General features: G+C 29.4%; 1 protein-coding gene and 1 long non-coding RNA gene across 2 annotated transcripts in view; one reads left to right on the top strand and one right to left on the bottom strand.

Annotated features, from left to right (window-relative positions):
• The window catches only part of LOC111032962 (leucine-rich repeats and immunoglobulin-like domains protein 2), a 122,730-nt gene extending 121,853 nt beyond the window's left edge, over positions 1 to 877 (bottom strand). Inside the window, exon 1 of the mRNA XM_022313465.1 lies at positions 732 to 877. The gene's annotated coding sequence lies outside the window, so the exon portion shown is untranslated. The remainder of the gene's footprint in view (positions 1 to 731) is intronic.
• The window catches only part of LOC111032964, a 41,327-nt gene extending 19,719 nt beyond the window's left edge, over positions 1 to 21,608 (top strand). Inside the window, exons 2-4 of the long non-coding RNA XR_002604357.1 lie at positions 2,439 to 2,623; positions 20,001 to 20,148; positions 21,373 to 21,608. This is a non-coding gene — a long non-coding RNA (uncharacterized LOC111032964). The remainder of the gene's footprint in view (positions 1 to 2,438; positions 2,624 to 20,000; positions 20,149 to 21,372) is intronic.
• Positions 21,609 to 22,859: the final 1,251 nt, after the last annotated feature.

Genomic DNA, 22,859 nt, shown 5'->3' with positions numbered 1-22,859 from the left:
TGTGTTGTTAAAACGTTCTAAAAGTATGTACTAACTTTGAGTCAGTTAACGGATTCTTTTTAAATATTTGCATAATGTTACTCTCAAAAAATATTAAGCACTTATAATATATACTATAGGTACCTACTAAAAGGACGAATAAAGCAATTAAAAAATAACGAGCGCAATTAAAAATTCAAATCAACGTGATAACTTTACAATATTGTAATTAAATATTTTTCCAGATAATGTTAATGTGCTTTCTAGGTACTCGTATTATTTTTCAATTTTTAACTCGTACCTTTAAACATTATTCATGACGCATAAGGTTAAGGATATAGGTAAAAACTAAAACATATTAATTCTATTGGCGTTGTTATAGGATATTATAAATAACATCCATAAAAATAGAATGAAAAATCCCAACGACTAATATTTTGTATATAATTTCAAAATTGGCATCATACCATCTATCAGTGTCGTGTTCAGTACGAATATCGTTATGTCATATATTTGTTTAATTAAAAAAATAATAAACTGTAAGTGAAAACGCGTGGGCATTGAAAATAATACTATATGATATTGAGATAGGTATACACATTACACAATACACATAATATAAACGTGCAGCAGAGATTTTATGTTCCCAAATTCAATATTTTAATGTAAACAATGAATACAAGAATAAATTTTTTTCATGTGTTTTAAAAATAAAAATAAATTTTTTTAAATAAAATTTAGACAAAACTCACCCCAGACAGAAGTAATTGCGCTTACGTAACAGGTACGGCCGTCGGGCGCGAATCGGGGGGTGGTCCGGCGGCGGTGGTGAAAGTGGTCGGCTGCGGCGATGGTGGTCGTCAGACGCGATCAGACCCGTCACTACTACTACAATTGTTGTACTATACTACAACTTACTGCCGCCGACGCCGCCGCTGTCGTCCGACCACCACTAAAAACCCCACCGCGACCGTGGGGGGGGGGGGAATGGGGCAGGCACAGCGGCCGTCGTCTGGTGCGACGGGTGTCGGCGCTTGCGCGCCAAAATTGCGTCGCGGGCCCTCCTGTTGCACTCCCGCGGGGACGGTTTTTGAATCTCGCGGGCCTTTGCGGGGCCACCGCCGTTGACGCTGCCACCGCCGCCGCATTCGTGCCGATCGCCTTACGCGTGCGTGTTGGGCCGCTCGGCGCATGCGCGGCCGCGTTCAATACATCGCTTGGGCGGGGGGGGGGGGTGAGGGGAAGGCGATATAGGCGGCGGTGGACGGACCGATCCACCGTGGACGAGGTGAGCGCGATGGTGAGTGGAGAGTTTGGTGCGACGTGTGTGTGTTTTAGAAAATCCGCGGCAGCGGCACCACACGAGGCGCGCTCAGTCCAGACACGCGGGCGCGTCTGCAGCAGGACGCCGACCGGTTTTTCCGAGACGCGACTGTTGCTGCACCGTGCCGTCCGACGGACAGACTTTCGGACGACCTTGCTCCTCTCCCCCCTCCCCTTCCAACGGTCCAGACGTTAAATTTCAGAATTCCGATATCACGCACTTACGGACCTGATTTTACGATTGAATCCGCAACCGATTATCATATTATCTTTCAAATAAAATATTATTTTTTGTTCGTATGTTGGTGTGAACTTTTTCCTAACCTATCAATTATAAATATTGTAATATAATCTGAACAATATTGATTAATGAACTAAGTTATTATATTTTTATTCTTATGTTATGTATCTTAAATGCATTTAAATACACGGCCTACTTCTTCCCGTTCACTTGCTACTAGTAGTGGGAGAATCTAGAAGTGATCGATGTGGTGGGATGGACCATTAAAATATAAAAATATAAATACATAGAAGTCATACTATGTGAGTACAAAATAAATGGACAGTCGATACTTTAAAAAGTGATAATCCGTAAACATAATAATAAAAAACATAGTAATAAATAATAATACTAAGTATTGTAATCACTGTTAGAGACTTGTAATATGTTGGATAAGTCAAGTCCTATATTATATGTGAATACTGCGACTGGTACGTAACCGCTATAAGAGATTGATTTAAATGTCAAGAGGTTGATTTTGATTTCGTAAGGTCTATGGAGTTATCTAGAGGAGTGTGGGGCATAGCAAACATTTTTTCAAAATGTTCACTCTAGTGCTCCAGCCCATCAGTTCCCAACCTTTTTATATCTGTATACCACTTACACAGCTTGCAAATTTTTATGTTCCACTTGGCCAAACAACCTTTTTTTGCCTTATCAAAATCGTTTATGTTATTTTACATGCATAGAATTTTATTTTATTAGGAACTACAAAATTATGACAATACAAACATTTAATGCATAAAATATAATAAATATGTACAATTAATATTTAAATTATTTTAATATCAAATAATAACCAAATAATTTTTAATGTGTATAGTGTAAACTGATTAATTGTATTTTTTTTATAAAGGGAGATTTTCTTCGATTACCACCATGAGTTCTCTACATACCACATGTGGTACGCGTACCACAGCATAAGAAACGCTGCTCTAGCCTATACGCGCATTGGACCGTTTGAAAATTATGCACAGACAATTCCGATTTCACGCTGTGACCCCCGGGTTGCACATATGTTTTGTTGTTCGTCGTCAAGGGGTAAGTAATCTTGGAATCTTAGATTTTACTTAATATTCTAAATCATATCACTTGCAAGAGTATTAGGAGGATTACGAGTTAAATTGAATGCGAGCTATTATTATTGTATACATCAGATATATTTTTTTTATTATTTTAGAACAAACAAGAATATCTTATAATATATATATAATATGTCATAACAATCAATAAAATAGGTAATATTAGGAAAGGGGGGGGGGGTCCAATTACTCTATTCAAATTCTAGGTGGTTTTTGTTTATTGTGTACAATATCAAACATATTAATTTAAAGGTATATTATGTATTATACAATATCATACTATAATCAGTGTGCTCAGATTTTAATTTTGTGCGAATTTATTATTTGTTGTTAGAACGCGAAATCACTTTTTTAAATTATTCATGTGATATTACTTTTATGTAAGTACCTAACAGAAAATAAAATCTTAACCACTTTTTAAATCGTTTTATCAATTTTTAAAACGAAATAAAATAATAATTACACTTAAAATAACTTTCATTTTTCATATTTATAACGTGAGCTAATTTTATTATTTATTTTCATACAGAAATCATTAATCAACATTTTATAAATTAACATGAAATTTAAAATGCGAGTGGTCTTAAGACTTCTACAACTACAAATATAATTCTACATGATACATTTTTGTCTAATAATTAAAACTTTTGAAGTAAACACTTATTCCATAATTATATGTGATCATCACAAACAATTTACTTAAAATTTAATATGATATATCATGACATCAAATTATTTTAAAATAAACGTTTTATTGTAAATACGATAACATAAATGCAAATTATTTGTATTCACATACTATAGTGTAGGTAATTACTTCTGTCTTGCTATGTGTCGAATTTGAAATTACTTAAAAAATATTTTAATGTGGTATGGATTATAATGCAACGTAACATAATACAATAATATTAATGACTTAAGAAGACGGTAGAAATTTGAATTTATAAATGTAACTTTCATTCTTTATTTGTATTTGATAAAAGTTAAAGTAAAAAAGATTTGTTATATAGCTGTTCAAACGAAAAAAAAACATACTACATATGACTATAAAAATATGAACTAGTAAATTAAATTGTATAGGAATTTATTACAAGTTTTCATCAAATGCAGAAAATCATTAAAATTGATAATATTAAATCTACTGCTAGTACCATAAAAAAATGGGTGAAATAAAATCTAATTACGTGTTAAATTTAATAATAAAAGTTTTTATATATTATATATAAATGATACACGTCTAACGTCTTATAATATTGTTATTTTGTAACAACTAGAACTCGGATTTTGTCAGTATACTTATTTAGTTTTGTTAAGAATCTAAATTATATCTTTTCAAATAAACCATATTAATTTTATTATTTAGATCGTTGTTAACATTTATGACCAGAAGAATAAAAAGTTTAAATGTTTTGAATAATTTTTTAATTAAATTGTGACAAATAAACTCTGGTACTTAAAGAAATTAAAAAAAAAAATGTTCAGTAACAGAACTGCATCAGAGAGTTTCTGATAATATTTCATAGTAAATTCTATGTATATATAATGTTATTATGTTGATCATTAATGCGTTTATCTGTTTATGTTTTTGTTTAATAATAATTATATTTTAATTGTTTGAAAAAAAATGTTCTTGAATAAATTTTAAATCTTCAGAGGAACGATGAATGTATTAATTTTATAATGCTGTTAATTTTTTCTCTTCGTTATCGCATTTTCGGGAAATGCTTTGATTTTCAACTTTAGGGGTTGTTTTTGGTAATGAATTGGATCTAAATAGAATATAGGGAATCTAAAGTAAAAATATTACAGTACGTTTCTTTATAAGCAAACACAGAAAAAAATGCAGAAAAACGTGAATTTCTGCGCAAAACCTGCTTTTGATGAAATCGATATTGTTTTTTTGTTAGTGTAACTAAAAAACGAATAACAGTACTTAATAAATAGTTAATTTTGTAAATAACCTTGGGATGGATACTAGATAATATTAATTGTTATAGTGAAGTTACCTTAATTCTATATTCAATTTTATAAAATAACGTTAAACTGCAAACAACAAACATTCAAACTAACCAGTTATGAGAGGACAATTACAGCTGTATGTTTTTTTTAGTCCTCTAAGAATTTTCAGATAGTTATTTTACAAAACTAAATTAGGTTTATTTGGAAAATTATGATTATCCAACCGATCTATATGTCAACATTTTATGAATGTTTTGTAATGGTAAAAATATAATTTTTCATTTTATTTGTCGTGATAATTTCTACCTATCGAGTTACTTGTTTAGGATTGAAGTGACATGGAGTAGTCTATAAATAATATATACTTATATTATAATTTATCGTTTTAAAAATCAATTTATAAATGTTATTATCATATTATACACTATGTAAAGGCTGTCAGCCAATGGCCTGGGCACCAAATCTCATATTTAAAAAATGACCAATTTAAATAGTCGGACTGCAAGAGAGCCCAATTCGTATTGTTTGAAGGTGATGACCACACAGCGAACCACAAAAGACAATGCCACATAAATGGAAATTTTCTTTGTGGCATGACTCACTTGTATTTGCTCATGTAGATAAAGTAAATCCACATAATGTAATTTCTAAACCTTATACAAATATGTTTACCATCGTCAGTTCTGGAACCTACAACATCAATATTGATGAACCAAATACCTAATACATATCTCAGTTTTTAACCATCATAGACCATATTTTGTGAAAACATTCAAAACCTGTGTCTTAAAAAAAATCATAATTTAGTATATTTGCTCTATAACGTGATGTTGTAACTTGTAATATTATAATACAAGATCGTTGTATTGAGTGTGTCATATAGAGTTGATGGGAGTACACGTCATTTGGGAGTCACCTTTTCGAGTCAATATTATTAAACCTAAATTACATTTCGACGAGTGTAAATCTGACAAAAATTTTAGCGCATGTCAATACGGTGCGTTTTTATTTTTTATTTTATTATTAACCCCATTAATGTGTTGGAAACTTTCGATTACATCACTTCTGTCTTTGTTGCCGTTCATATCGTTAGTTAATGTGTAACGCGCCATCGCATCACAGAAATATCATAATACACATTTCACAATATTGTCACCTTAAACCTTTATTAAATAATATAACGTCTGATAGTGAGTATTTATCATGAGAGACTTACGAAGCTAAAGAATAAAAATATCATTGGAGCAAGTAAAAAGTCAACGAGGTATACCGATGTACTTTTTTTAATTTATTTCTTTAGAAGCAACATCATTGAAATATTCATAGATGTTTTAAAAAGAGATCACAGCAGCTTAACTGAAATGTTAAAGGAACAATTATTACTTGCCAGATACAAAACAAAAGAAGAAATATAAAGATTTGCTAAACAGAATTCTTTACATAATGTTGTTGGTAATATACAAAACATCTCAACCGATGAAGAATTACGTTATACGGTATTTATCACGATCGAATAAACAAAAACCATGTAAAATATTTCACCTAATATTTTGTATTTTTAATAAAATAACAATATTAAAATACAATTTGAATTGAATGCGTTGATATTAGTGCGTCCAAATCATACAACTTACTTTAGCTTAACGTGTCTACCATTATTTTTAAAATGGATGTAAAATATTATGTGTTACACTGCATCCTTATGGTAGCATCTCAGAAAAAACTGAGTGATAAAATTTTAGATTTATTATCACTATGGGGACTATTATTATTTTAAAATTAATAGCACAACTTTGCTACTACGTTTTAAAATAACATGTTGGTTTTAACTTTTAAGAGTGATAAAAATAATATTTATTATTATAAATCATAACTCTTAATAAATTACGACGGGGTAAATAATTACACTCCCCAAACAAAATGTAATATAGTTTACAATTTGAAAATTGACTGCACATGTTTATGTTTATACATAAAAAAAAAAATGAAGTACTTATTGATTAGCGATTTACCAAAAAAAAAAAATGCTGAATACGTCATGTTTTCATGATCAGAAGGTAGTAGTAGTGGGTAATTTGTATGCTGAATTAACTATGAATTTCTTTATTAGTTTGCAGTGATGTTTTATAAATTATAAATATATGCATTATTAACTTCTTGACACAATATTAAGTTGACCAGAATTTACTATCGAACTTTTGAATGGATGTTAGGTACCTTAATAACTCCTTTAACGTTCCAAGCGGAAACCTCAGGTATTTGTTAAACAGTATACGTACAGGCTCACTCGTCTGTTATTTATTTATTTTTTTATCAAAATCTTAAATATTTTATACAAGCCTTTTGAATTTATAGATGTTGTCAATCGGACTCATTCCTATACATTTTAAATTCAAAAAGGTAGAAAAAAAACTTTTTACTGCACGCTTCGATCTGTAAATAGTAGTGGCTTGTCATAATGGTTAAATCTTTGTTGTAAATTATAATATAAGACTTTTGATTTTGTGTATCGGTGTAATTAGCTATCGTTCTCATGTAACTCAACCACTGACCAGTTGGCTAGCTATTGTTATAATAGGTAGGTACCCTATCCAACCACAAATACTCATCATTCATATAGCCCCTTTCATAATATTACACAGCTCCATGTGTACCACTCACTCCAGCGGTTTTTTATTATATTATATCATAAATAACTATAATAGGCATAAAATACAGGCATTCCCATGAAGGTAGTTAGGGTTTATACACCCCCCTTCCCCTCATGGACCCATAATCCCCTGTATTTGTGTCTTTGGTGCCTACGATAAGCCTACGATTAATTTAAATGTATAATTACTTATAGCACCTCTCCCCCCCATTTTAATTTCTTGAGAACGCCACTGAATACATGTGTATACCGAGTGTAAACGATTTTTATGCTACTTCACCAATTTGTTAAGACTGATAAAAATGTCGAAGGTATATATAATAATATGCAAAATATATCAATCAAGTACAGCTAAAGTATCGACACGAATCAATTAAGTTCAATCACGTATTATTATTATTATTATTTACTACCGTAACCGTTTAGTGATTAATACCAATAATATTATAATTATCCTGCATAACCATACGCTGGTCGTCGATTAGCAAAAACGATTTTGTGTCGTTAAGCCGAACGCGTGCGAGCTCATTCGGGTCGCTCAAAAACTTGACGTGTGATTACTTTGATTATCGAGAGCAAAATATAATTTCACCCCATGTGTTCGAATCGTTTGGTACTTCGTTGTCCACCTATCATACCATGAGATGATTATCTACCTATCTACCTACTATAATATTACAATATCGTCACACAAACTCGCATCGACCTTCCAGAGTATATTCGTTGCACACTTTTTAAGCGACTATTTCATTTGTTTAGTACCATAATAGACGGTCAATTTTCTGTCGTCTCGTGAAGTAGTTTACTGTACGTAGGCACATTGTTTATATTTAAATGAATTTCAACCGTAAAATATCGAACGGCAATGTAACCAAAAGACGACCACATTAGTCCATACCAGCTAGAAACTGCTACGATATGGTTCGATATTATAATATTAAGCATCTTAAATTCAGCCCTTATTATTGTAGGGGCGCAGTATAAATACTATTTATAAAAACTCTTAATAATATTTTTTCCCTCGTGGCCTCCATACACCACAATGACTGACTAATACATAGAAAGTCTAATGATATACTATTACGCAGTTCGAAAGCATTATTAATGTTTTTCTAAATAGGGGTTGAATTCGTATACAATATATAAAAGCAATCAAAAGTTGAAAACTATAAATTGAGTACCTATATACCGTAATGCTATCATTTAAACAAGAGTATTACTATCGGCTACTTGTTTTATAATATTATTGACTTTACTTTTGGACAATCGATGTGCATCAGTGTGTTGTTAACCATTTCATCGGGCTGCAGTACCTATACCGTTATTTACTTCGAGCGCATACAATAATAATAGCCCACCGGGATACCGAGGGTTTCCCAGCGGGCCTTACTTACATTACTTACATAATATACAGACTTTTGCCGCTAAGTTTTGTGGGACAATATCAATATAGGCTTACATTTATACTCGCCGTAATACGAGGTATCAATAATAAATGGACCCATCCCTAAGTAACTATTGTCCACACTCCGCGGGTAGGTCCTTACTTTTGATTGGAAATAAAAAACAAACACTCGACGAAACTTACACACAGTTTGTAATCAATAATTAAGGAATTACTACTCGCAGTGTATCGCTTTTATCAACGCCATACAAGACGGCTGTAAAATATAGTTTTATTTAATTTCATGACCTACTTAGGTACTACACTATAATGATTTCCACACTGATTTTCCGAGTAACCGATATGAGTGTATGGATTTATTTAACTGGTGTTTTCAAAGTTTAATTTGTTGTTGTTCGTGTGAAACAATTTATAATACTAATTTATATTTGAAGTCATTTTTATGAAAAATATGATTTGGTTCAATCGTTGTGAATATATTCTTATATCCAAATAGTTAAACTTACTAAAAATATACATAAAATTGTTTTTTATGTTATGTTTATTTGTCACTTTGTTTACTTAAATTTAAATAATTGTGTACTTTTAGCTTTAATATGAGAGTTTAATATACAAAGACGTACTTATATAAATATCAAACTAAAAAAAACTAAAGGTCAAAATATAACATAGGGCAAATTATATACTTTATTAATTTATATTTTAATTTGAGTTGTACTATATAAAATATCACAATTGTAATGTGCTCAAAATATACATTAACACGTAAATACTATTAAAAACATGGTAAATAGTAAATAGTAAATACCCTAGATAATATTCTTACCTTTAAATTTGATACTTGCCACTAGGTCAATATTCAATCCACTCTAATATTCAAGCTAAAAATTAGACATATTTGAATAAACCGCGATGAGCTAGAATCTGGTGACAAAGTTATCCATGATAAATAATTGACATTTCAATGCATTGACAGGACACTTCATTATACATAGTTTACATATTAGAGTTTACCATAAGTCTATAGATCGGGGAACGTCGAACAAATAATCAAGCATATAAAAACAATTATGCTATTATTATTTTATAATGTTGATATTCATAATATAAACAAACGATAAATTAAAACACAACCACGATAACCAGTTTGCGGTAATCGATGACATTATAAAGTGATTGCACAAAAACGATGATTAAAATAATGCAAAAATATGTACTGTGAAATGGCAGCTCATGTGCACAGCAAACAACTAGTCAATTCTGAAAATACAATAATAGTTTAATGGTACAAAAAAATTGACAGATAGACATGTACAGAGTAATTATCAAAGCAAGATCACTCACAATTTTTTTTCTTTTTATGATGAATTCTTGAATTTTTAAATTTACCCAAAGCCCATTTTTTCAAAGTCTTGAATTTTCTGTACTACTTAAGAAGTGTCCTGTGGTGATACAAACTTCTGATTTTCAAATTAGAATCATCCAACCGTAGATTCCAACCTTTTACTGAGTCTCTAAAAATGGGTTTACAAAAGTATAAAATAGGTGTAATATCGAATATAGGGCCATTTTTACAAACTTGTTGATGGATTAATATAATAATTACTATTTTCAAATCACCATAGCTCTCATAATACCTACCTACAAACCCAATGCCATAGACTTATAATAATTATCAATCAGTTAATTAATTCAAAAACAGCTCGTTCGAATATTGATTTTGATACGACATCATTTTCTGGAAAATTATCTGATAAATAATTTACCGTAGAAAAGAGAGTTCTCATTTGAAAAAAAGAAGTTTGTCCATTCACATCATTCTTCTTAAATAGTATAAAAAAACTCAAAAGTTTGAAAATATAATATTTAGTCACGTATATTTAAAAGTTTCAAAAATCAGATTTTGAATAAATACATTATTGATGAAAAAAGGAGGTGACCATACTTGGTGAATCACCCTGTATCATCTATAATATATTATTACTATGACATTTAAATTTGTAAAATAAATATTTTACTAAATTAATTACTTAAATTATTTGTGAGTGGTATTCTGTGGGTAGACTTTGTTTCATTGTTTTCTATGACTTCACTACTGCAAGCGTTTACCTATATTAAATATTAATGGTTACAAATTAATTATTGGGTTGGGGTGCGGCAAAACTGTCAAATTTAAACAGAATACAAAGATTGCAATCGATCATCTTACGCATGATAACTAAGGCCCCTTTTTATGTACCCATCCACACACTCCACACAGGCCTACACATTAAAACTGTGTCAGAAATTCGTCTATTGTACATAAACGCTATCGTTTACGACTAGAGCAGCGGTTCCCAAACTTTTACGACCACGGCACCCTTAAAAAATTGTTTGTGTTTCGCGGAACCCTAATGCCTAATCCAACTCAACTATAATTTTTATAAATTAAAAAAGAAAAATCAATTCCTTAAACTCTCAAGTCCAAATAATATTTTAATGATACTGTTAATGACTTTTCATTATTAAACTTAATTTTAAAAAAAATTTTCAATCAAAAATTTTTTAAACAACAAACATTAAATAAACATAATTTTCTCAATAATCTCTTACATCTAACTGAACCCTTGACATTGTTCCACGGAACCCTAAGGTTCCGCGGAACACACTTTGGGAAACGCTGGACTAGAGAACCACCCCAACCCACTAATCTCAGCCCTTAATACAGAAACAATACCCGGGAATCCCCAAAGAAGATTTAAGAGAAGATGGTGCCTTGACTTAAACTCTTAATCGCAAAAAAATAGTATAGGAAAAAAAAAATCTAACAATTACTAAATCAATGTAAAGTGTAGCCGCTGATTTGCTTCTTTTATCACGCAATTCATGTCATACTTAGTCTAACTGATATTCTTACTGTAAAAAATTAATTTACAGATTGTATATAATATACTCATTTACTCATTTAAAATAAAAAAAAAAAAAATATTTTGTCGTAATATTATGGCCAATCGCATAAATGTATAAATATTACATACACTAAACGCCGTGTTACATTTAAAATATTAATAGGTGACAAACATGCTAAATCTAAAATTATTATATGTACCTATAATTTTAATATAGGTAAATATATTTTAGGGCTGGATGTACATGTTTTTATAGCTGACCGATTTTTCGAAAGGTTTTTGTTGTCACGGTTACTTATTAACAAAAACATATTAATGATTCAAGATTTTCCTCGTATAGAGGTAAAATATCGAGTAACTTGCTAATTGCTATGGTATTTTTTTTTAACAATATTATAAACTTTTTCTCCTTAATTATAACAGCTTTATCAACCATTCAATGACAGTTTTATATATTGCCTATTTTTTTTTGAAATGAACAATTGGTCAAAGGCGTGAGATACTGTCTTGGTACACTTGTAAACAATGACCAACATCAATTGAACTAGTGTAGCACTTATAATATAACGTAACTCTCATGGCTATAATAATCCCTTGGATTGTATTACCAGAAAATGAATTAAAAAACTTTGATTTGTTTTATTCATGATATTTACATTTAATAAAGCAAATTTCCTTAATAATATATTATTGAAATCTTTTTAACTCTATAGGTTGTTATTTACTCATTTGTAGTTATTAAATTACTTTTCATACAATTATTTAAAATTACGTAGTGTATTTTATTATATATTATTAATACCTTTTTATGTATAGTTAAGTTCAGAGTTGGGCACAATTTTATCTTGATAGTTATTCGAATAAATATTTTTGAAAATCATTTAAATACATTTTTATTCGAATAATTGTGAAAAATTCATTTGAATACAATTTTATTTAAATCATCTAAATAAAAAAATATTCGATCACTGCCCTACTCTGGACTTAAGTTTTACTATTGTAAATTTATCTATACTGTACTTGATCTTTATAATATATAATTATAATAATAAATATTATATTAAATATTATAATAAATAATAATTATATTAATAATGCTACACAAAATATTATATAGACAGGTTCTCCCGTTCGCCGTGGGAGTAACATTTTCCGAGTACAGGTCTTAATGTTTTTTTTTGACGAGACGAAATTAAAAAGTTGAATCAGTGGTGCAACTATACAATGCATATTACCGTGTTATTTTTTTATCATCCCTTATTTTTTGTTGCATATCCGTGATTATACGTTCGTATTCTCATGACTGTGGGTGTAGGCCTGGAGGTAAAGTGACAACAAACAGAACACATTATATTATTTTATTTTATATTATAGAATTTAAATAATATAAAACAGAGTTTAAGACAAAATATTTTTTCTTAAGAAATCCGCCAACTGATTTTAAATCTTTTATATAATCAATTTCATCAACGGCGTCTTACTAAAAATGTTACGCAATTGAAAATAATTTTTGTTCTGTAATAAAAACATAGAATACCCACCCAAGCATGTAAATCAATTTTTTTAACACTGGGTTAACAAAAGTCCATAGGTTACACATACCATTAGCTTACAATAATGATTAATAATTAATTATTATATTAGCAAACAAACGTCGAAAACTACTACGTAATGTCTGTCGTTCAAAACAACAATAGGCGATTGTCCAAGAAATGTGGCGTACGTGAAAAATAGTATAAAAGGATAGCATTACATATTGTATACTTGCATCATATTATATTCTACAGAAAAACATACATATCATTTACCCGATGATGTCTGTCAAACATAGAATAAAAATTTATTTAATTATTTTAGAACAGTAAAAAAAAAAAATTAACATCTTAAACTATTTTTTTAAATTATTTTTTGATATGAAATAACTGATTCAATAGAATTTGTATAGCATTATGTTTTTCGTTGATAATATTCCCTTCTGTAATTTATAGTTGTAGGTTTTCTTAAATGTTTTAGTTTTTGAAATAATTGAAAAACAAATTTAAAACCATAATTTAACGCTGTCGCGCATGGGCACGGGATTGAGTAGGCACTAAGTCAAATAATCCTCAGAATTATTTTTTCTTAACAATTAAAAAAATGAGAGGGGTTACTCATTTTAAATTTCTTAAATCATTTTTTTTTATCACCCTAATATATTATGTATAATGTATATGATATAAATTTATGAGCAACCGTCATAACTCATAAGTAATAAAGCTTAAACGTATCGTTATTTCTATACGTTTTTATTATATATTTTAATTTTGAACAAATATTTTAAGTTCGTATATTATATTATATTATATTATATAGAGTGATCTTTTTAACAGTAAACACTCATTATTTTAAAAATAATTGTTAATATTGTTCATATTTTTGTTTGCTAAGCCATAAAAAACAGCATTTTAGGTTTTTACTTTTTGAACGACAAATTAGTACTAATAAATAAATTGTAAGTTTAAATTTTTAGAACAGAACATATTTATTATGTTTTTGATAACTGAACTTTCATAAAGTTGATGTGTTAGCTAAGTTTGTTGTAATCATACTTAAAGTTAAATATGCCAACTATAATTTTACTGGGTGAACCTGTGCTGATCCACTCTGTTACCCCAAAAAACTCTACATATTAAACAAATAAGTACTCTTAACTAAACTACTAGATTAAGACTTGATTCTTTGTATCAAAATTCTTGGAAAATTAATTTTCTCTGAAATATGAAATTATTAAGGGAATGTTGTTATGAGTTATAGTCCAAAATAGCGAAACCTTTAAACACTTTCTAGAAAGGTAATATGGTACAAGGCAAACATTTTAACTTGGTCTTATTGAATTTTAACTTACAGTTGATACATTTTCAATTGATGTAGAAATCCAAAAATATGAATTTGGAGAGTAATGGATTTTAATAAAAAATTATTTTCTTAAAATTCAAATTTTAACCTGACCACAATTGGATAAAAAAAATGATGATGTGTATATCTGTCTCGTGGTTTGCGTGGTTCCTAAGAAATAAACATATTTGATTCTTAAATGTTTTGTTATCAAAAATAATATTTGTGAATATTTGAAGAGGAAAATTCGGTCATGATTTTTGTGTTTTATGCTTGTACACATCACAAAAAATATAATATTTTACCTTTACTGACTACCTACAGTGAAAAATAAAAATGAAAAGGTACACCGGTTATATAATTCAAGAGATGAAAAAAACAGTTTACAAAACCAAAAAAAAAATGCTAAATGTATAATAATAATAATGTTTACACAAAATTAAAACATGTAGAGTATAGTGTATTTTTATGTGTATACGAAAGAAATACAAATTTACAAAGATTTGAATAACATTATTTTTGTTCTTCAACTAGTATTTTTATATTATCATGTACCTATTCATGTAACTTACTTTAAAATATGTATACTGTATGGTTATAGAATTATAATTATAATTTATCTGATTTATGGTCAAAACGACTATAAATAATATTTAGAAATAATAATTAATTAACGGGAGGAACAATTTTAAAGTTTGGAAAATTATCCTATAAATGAATGTAATGCGATTAAAAATATTGAAGGAAACTGGCCGCTTTTGATTATTAATTAATCCCCAAGTCATAATTGCCTGCACATACATACTTACTGAGATGTTATAACTAAGCTAATAAGTAATATCTCTAATTAATAATGGTTATTGGGTTGTTTTATTGCAGTTACCAAACACAATCTAAACAGCAGGGCAATTTCAAATTTCAATAATAAAAATGGGAGTATCGAAAACCCTTATTTTTTTCAGTTACCTGGCTCACAAATGGCGCATAAATTATGAAGATACTAATTTATTTCCAAACTGGGGTTTCTAATCAACTATAAACCAATCTCCAGAACAAATTTTTTGTATGCTAATCTACCTTATTATTATTATGACTTGACTTGTATTATTATAAATTTAAAAAAAATTTTTTTTCTGTTTGTCATCATCTTTTAAGGCAGTAAAATTACTTCGATTTTCCATTTCAGTTTTTTTCGGGTAGAAAAGTGAATCTAGTTGGTACTTTGGGGGTGTTAAAATTACGATAGATAATATAGTATGTGATATCTTTTATAGAGTGTCTATTATAAGAGGCAGGGAGTACCTCTTTCTTAATAACTTTATTGTAATAGTCAAAAAATGTATCATTTATCAATAAACTTGCACATTTATATTTTTAACATAAATATGTTTTTAGACTAGATACACGTTTTTGTTTATCTGACCCATTTTTCGTTAATTTTTCGTTGGCATGGTCTCGTACTTACTAAAACATATTTACAGTTTATACATTTTCCTTGTAGAGTAGCGAACTATTTCCTAATCTGTTCAACTGAAAATGTCTTCTCTTTTGTAATTTGTTTGTCTATTGACAGATACTTAGATATAGCATCACAAACTTGGTTCTTTTCTATATTTAATTGTATAACTAAAGTCTATTAATTTAATCTTTAGATTCTTGTTGAACAATTTTTGATATTTTCCATGTTAGCTTTAAGTGGTGCGTCTGTTCAAATTTCAACCTGTTGTTCATAAGTTTGGAATTCTTCGATGTCATACTGAATATTTACTTTACTTATAGATTTAGTTCTATCGCACTTTCATTTTCTTCCGTTCGTTTTAAACGTCTTGAGACACGGTGTAGTATTCTATTTTCAGGGTTAGGTAAGTGTCCCCGCTACTTCAATCATACTTTCATCCGTCGTTATAATAATATTCATATTTGTTTCTTCAGTAATGCGGGATGCTATTTTATTGTTGGTTTACATTTAAAAAAATAATTATGCATTCCTAAAATAATTACAAACGTTTCTTCTTGTTTTTGGAAAACGTTAAACGGAATTTTAACTTATCGGATCTGCTTTTATGCCTGTTGGTTCACAAATTTCCCCAACATTTTAAGTTAAAAATATCTGAATTCGTATATTGAAGATTTTAGCTGGAATACTACTATTTATATATCTGTTTTAATAATATTAAGGTTAGTCTAACCTTAGTCTCGAACTATTAAAATACTTGGCGTAAAACAGATGTATAAAAGTCTATAGCTCTTTCGCTCCCCTCTACTTCAGGGTTTTCAACCCACCACGAATCGTCAAAATTATATTTGAAGAGTATCTTAAAAACTCCTTCGTAAATACTTAGTCTTCCTCATTGTCTACTGATATACAACAAAAAAGGAATAAACTCATATTGGTAAAAACGATTTTTTCATTAATTTTAGTGTGCATTGAAGATATGATATTTAGGTATTTAGATACATATTTTATCAATCATATTTGTACCAACTAGCTTCTATTATACATCAGATATTTATTGGATACTAAACTAAACAAAATAACCACGTGAGACCTTATTATACTCGTATACATAGTGCGTAGGTACCTATGATCTCTGTTCGGTTGTAAAAATACAAGTAACGATAACAGCTTATTGATTTGGAGACTTTCATAAAATATGTATTATAACACTCTAATTATTATTATGATGTCCGGTTTGCATTGTATATTATTCATCACGTTTATTATTCATCGTTCCGCAAAGGCGCAAACTAAAAACTCATTGTCGGGATATTGTGTTGTGATTTACGAAGATAGAACGGACGTGCGTGGAATAATGAATGGGAAATAATGAACATTTTATTTAATTATTTATTTATTAATTAACTCGCTTACACATAAAGTATGTATATGTATACACATATATTTACATAATTTATTTATTAAATATTAGAAATTTAATTTTAAGAGTATTATTTGATTGCAGTTTTATTGAATTATAGGGCTGGCTGTTAATAGTTTTTATCGAACTTTAATACCACGCCAAAACAAGGTATTTCACCTATTGAAAAAGAATGTACTCACGCATATTATATTATATTATTCAGGTATACATACCCGGTATAAATGGTAGTGTTATTTCAGCCGTGCTCGGATCACAAATTGTTTTTTATTGGTTCGTACATGATTGGCCTTACATTCCTCTTGTCCATCGCAAATGGGGTAGGTATTTGCATCTATTATTGGTGTGTAGTATATATAACATATATACATATATGTGGTAGAAAAGTCGTAAGTAGGTTGTATTGACTCATATAATATTATATCGTTTTGAAGGTTTTTTTTTATATACAATTCAATAAACTAATGTGGCATAAAATTCCTATTCAAACTTAAGTAGGTACCTACGTAGAATTACGAGGTTCAGTGGTTAATTTATAACTATGTATAGTCATTAGGTATTTTTTTTATTTATTATTATAAACACATATAAAAAGAGAAGCTCATCGGATTTTTTTACTTTAATTGACGTACTATTATTTGATTTAATTTTTTTTTTTTGCTCAACGTTAATATTATGACGCCTTTAAAGAGATTCTAAATTATTTCATCCATTCAATATTATTACCTACCCATATATTATTATAATACAGTGCATCATATATTTTATGTGATGGCTCTGTGCCAGTGTATTATAGCTCAAACGGACACCTATTGGAGGCTTGCAATAATACCATATCCCCTGAGTATCCACTATCCACGTTTTATGTAGGTAAATTTAATTTATTGATTTATGTATGCGTAATAGGCGTACAGTGTATACGTAAATATTGATTGTTTTAAAATTTGAATATTGTTTTTTTCGAGCTGTTAGATATATTTCAGTCAATAATGATTTTAATTTTTAGCATAAAGTTGTGTACTTAGTGAGTAATATTATATACATAAATAGAATCGTTACTAAATCGAATGGGAATTGGACATAGGCGAGACTTACGCACAAATACCTAATGGCCAATTAAAAAGCACCCACATGCATAGTCTGAGGTGTCAAACTGACTGTGAATCATACTATCACTAAATGCCTAAAAAACGAGTGAGATCGACAAAATATTGGAGTAGATCTGATCCTTGATACTGCACTGGGACCAGAAACCGAGGACAAAACCAAGATTATGGCCTTCTTAAAATCAACTTAAAATCAACTAACTTGTATAAAGCAATATTAAAAAGACAAAAACCTATTATAAAATTAGCTCTTAGTTACTATTAGAACTATAGTATATTTATAAATAATTATAAATCACTTAACTATGATTAATGGTTACAGATGTCGGGCTTATGATTTGATATCAATAAAAAAATAATACTTCTATCGCGTAGCCTAGTGTTATTTACAAACTAAAAGTATTTATACAATATTAGGAAAGAGAAAAAAAACATATGTTATATACAACAGTATTATAATTTATCATCTAAACCAATTAGTTTGAACAAATTGAAAATATTGGCGATGTTGGTTTTATTGAGGGCGTTATCGAGTGGCGTAGCATTTTTGAAGAGGTGACGGGCAGATGCAAATTTGGGGCAGTTGATGATTATGTGTCCAATTGTAAGGGAGGTGTTGCATGAGTCGCACATTGATCTAGGTTTCTTAGTGATTAAGTTGGAGTGGGGATTTAATAATTTATTTTTTCATTTCAAACAATTGGTATGGTAGGTAATTTAAAGGATTTGAAGACCGGAAATTATCTAGTTAGTATCTATTTATTTAAAGAACCAGAGTTGGTTTTTTTCTTACGAATTTCCAACATCGAGTGTTCGGTCTCGGTATAATAATATAGGCTATCAGATTATTTTTTTTTAAACTTTGATTAAAGCAACAAATATTTATATCGATTTGCCCATTAAAATTGAATGAATGGGGCTATACTAGTAAATTTCTTGTTAAATGAATATTACACCAAAGTTACCCCAACTGCTCGGTAACTCTCTTGTAATAGCATATACTCCAATAAAGTACTTCTCAGAGAATTCACGGTTATTTTTATTTCAGAAAAACTTCTAATCGCCTAAGTTTCTGTTTTGTGGTAAATACGTGGTACACATACATTTAAAATCGTATGGGTATCATTAAATCGTATTGGCGCTTTAATTTATAAATAATAAACCAACAAGCCAAAAGAATACCCACGATTACGTATAGTTGCAGTAGCGAAGCTGGAGCTCAATCAAGGGGGGGGGGGGATTTTAAATATTATTTAATTTAATTACTTATATATAGGTTCTAACCGTGATTTAAACATCACCAATAAAAAAATCCAAGAGGATAATCCACCCATGGTCCCTTCTTTCCCTTAGCTTCACCACTAAGTTCGATTAGGTGTCTGTGGAGATGTTATATTTTACGTTTCGTCATAATTACTACTGCATTAAAATAAAAACGTGACAACACTCGTCGATATCGAATTGATACCTTTTTTAATTGATGTTTATAAATAATAACAAACCATACTTGTGGCTATCTACTTATCAACAATAATATTATATTGTCATTAAACTCATAATTTTGGGTGTTTTCAGAGCCTAATAAATGAGCTGAAATCAAAGAGCTTTCGAAATTGCGACTCAACTGCTGCAGCTCTTTGTTCTTCACCCAGCCTTCCACCAGCACTAACTTCAAAATTCTTTTGATTTTTGCTGCCTCCGGAGGATGAAAAATAACGTACTAGTGAGTAGTCATACCAGTGTTAATCAAATTTAATAATGTTGTCCATAATTATGAAAAACTCTTGTTTGTAATAATTTCCCTGACTATTTCAATCAATGTATTTTCCTTTCAATAACCACTATAGGTATCTAATTATATAGATTCAGGCATTATTCAGTGGCATTTGTTTTTTTATTAACCTAATTTAATGAATTAATTAATATGTCGTAAAATCTTGTTATTATTATTATTATTATTCGAAAATAATTTTAGTTGGTTTCTTAATATTTGTATTTTAATAATTTGCATTTTTATTAGTGTTTAATATTTCATATCGTATCCAGATTTAATTCGAAGAAATTAATTAGACTTTCGATTGTTTATTTATTGTTCAAAATAAAAAAAATTGTTCACACGAGCATCTAATTAGATTGCTTATCACAATATAATATAGCTCAATATGTGGCATAGGTTGGTCTAATATTACTTAAAAAATTTATATTTTTAAAAAATCTTCTAAAACTATTATTACCTATTGCTTATATATATACAGCTACTTATAAAGGATTTAATGCGTTCTGATTTCATGTGAAAGACTAATTACATACTATACATTGTATTTAGATATTGATATGTTATTTATCTTCATCAATGTAAATAGTTTAAAAGTTAATATTTTTGGTATAACAACAGAATATTTTAAATTTTTATCTGTGATACAACGCAATATTTTTTTTAGGACAGTTTTTTTTATCTTAAGTATTTTAGTTGTTGATATATTTAGGGATTTTTTTAATCTTTAATTTTGGTGTTTAATTTGTTGTGTTTGGTTCTATTTTGCTGTGTTAGCTTTAATCTATAATAACGTAAAAATGACTAAAAGAGTTAATGATGGCATAATCTTAGTAGATTGAATCTCTGAAATAATATTATTGTAAGTACTGAAGAGTGTGATCGGGTAACAATATTATGCGAGCACTTTCTCATAGATGCTTGGATTTCTGGAGGGCTCTCGAGACCTACCTGTACTTGAGAACTGAGAAAATACTCCTTATTCTACAATTTATGTATACACTATAAAAATATCGGTTGACCTAGATACCCATACCGATTGAAGTATATGGGTATGAATAGATGCAGGTACACGACTTGTATAAAAGCATAGATTAATTACACATGGGTGGCTACATTATGGGTAAAGGTATAATTATACTATGGTAATTCCGTTTACTGGATTGCTTGCAGGATCGGAAAACTCGTCCTAAGGTTGGAGGTTGGTGCACACACTTGGTGCTGCACACAGTACTCGCACTCGAATCAGGAGATTCACAGGACTTAGACGCATCCTGGGGAAAGAACGATACATGTACGCTGTCCAAGGAGCGGCAGGCGGCTTATATCTCTATTTTTGATGGCAGATCTCATTTATCTGCCATATTATAATTTTTTCTCCATCGACACGGATGAAGGTCACACACGTTGTACGTTTTTACGATATTAGGTCACACGATACGATTTACGAGTTGCTTTCATAATGAGTGACCGCATTTCGTCTATTATTGTTGTACATTTTCGTTGGCGACGACTGTTCGTGCGTACGACAATATCGGATCGTTATTTATTTTATATTATTATTAATTCTAATATTCGTCACATTTGAAAAATAATTGCGATTTGATGTGAGAATATCACATTACTATTCATTACACTATTTTAGGGGGCGTTGACTGATTTCCTATGGTTCTATAGAGTTCAGAATTATTTAGTTTTAAGATTTTGGGTTCTGTGGTAATTGTGTTAAATATAATTGTGTGTATAACGGAGGGGCTATGCAAATCAAGTTACAATAATTTCATGCTGAAGTGCGTTTTGCTGTGTTATAATGTTATACTTAGGCCTAATAAAAACATTAAGATAAACTTTATGCCATAATGTAATGTACCTACAAAATGCTAAGGACCTATATAATAATATGTTCATCATAACACAAATTTAGTACCTACGTATACTATGTAAAATATAGTTATAACTCAACTTGGTGCATTTAAGTTTTGAAATATAGTACACTTAAATTGCATGTAGAAAATAACTTTGCAACGAATAAAATATCATTGTGAAAATTGAAATATCCTTCTGGTGTAGGTACCTACGTAGAGATACATAGTAAATTCATTAAAAGTCTTATAGTCCACATTTTTGTCATATTCGGTTTATTCGAAATTCGTAATTAAAAATTAAAATATTATTTTTGTACCTACTTCATTTGAACTGATTAATGATTATAAAATAAAGAATAATCTAATAATATGCGGAATAGTGCGTTTATCATTATTGATTATAAAACTTTGATTATAAAACCTTAGGTGGCTAATATTTCTGAGTTATACATTTTGCTTTTGGAATATAATAGCATAGTATATTAGTATGTACCTACACTATACATTAATAGAACAATCGGTGTCATATTATTGTACCGTATACCACTATTGTTTTATTAAGTGCATGCTGTGTGATTATGATACTTTTGAGTGAAATTCTGTCAACTAATTAATTGTAGTTTTATGGACTTCATTGTTTCAGTTGAAGTATTTCTGAACTCTCTTTTGACTTGGTTCTTTCATATAAAAGCCTCGGTTTGTTTCATTTTTTTCTTGTGACTAACGTGAATACTTGACATTTGTGTAAATATTCTGAGAGACGGATACCTATTTATTTTACCCGTCCGACCTGTG

This window comes from Myzus persicae, unplaced genomic scaffold (genome assembly GCF_001856785.1).
Source record: "Myzus persicae strain clone G006 unplaced genomic scaffold, MPER_G0061.0, whole genome shotgun sequence".
In the NCBI taxonomy this organism is placed as follows: domain Eukaryota; kingdom Metazoa; phylum Arthropoda; class Insecta; order Hemiptera; family Aphididae; genus Myzus; species Myzus persicae.
This window is presented reverse-complemented; position numbering and strand designations above follow the sequence as displayed.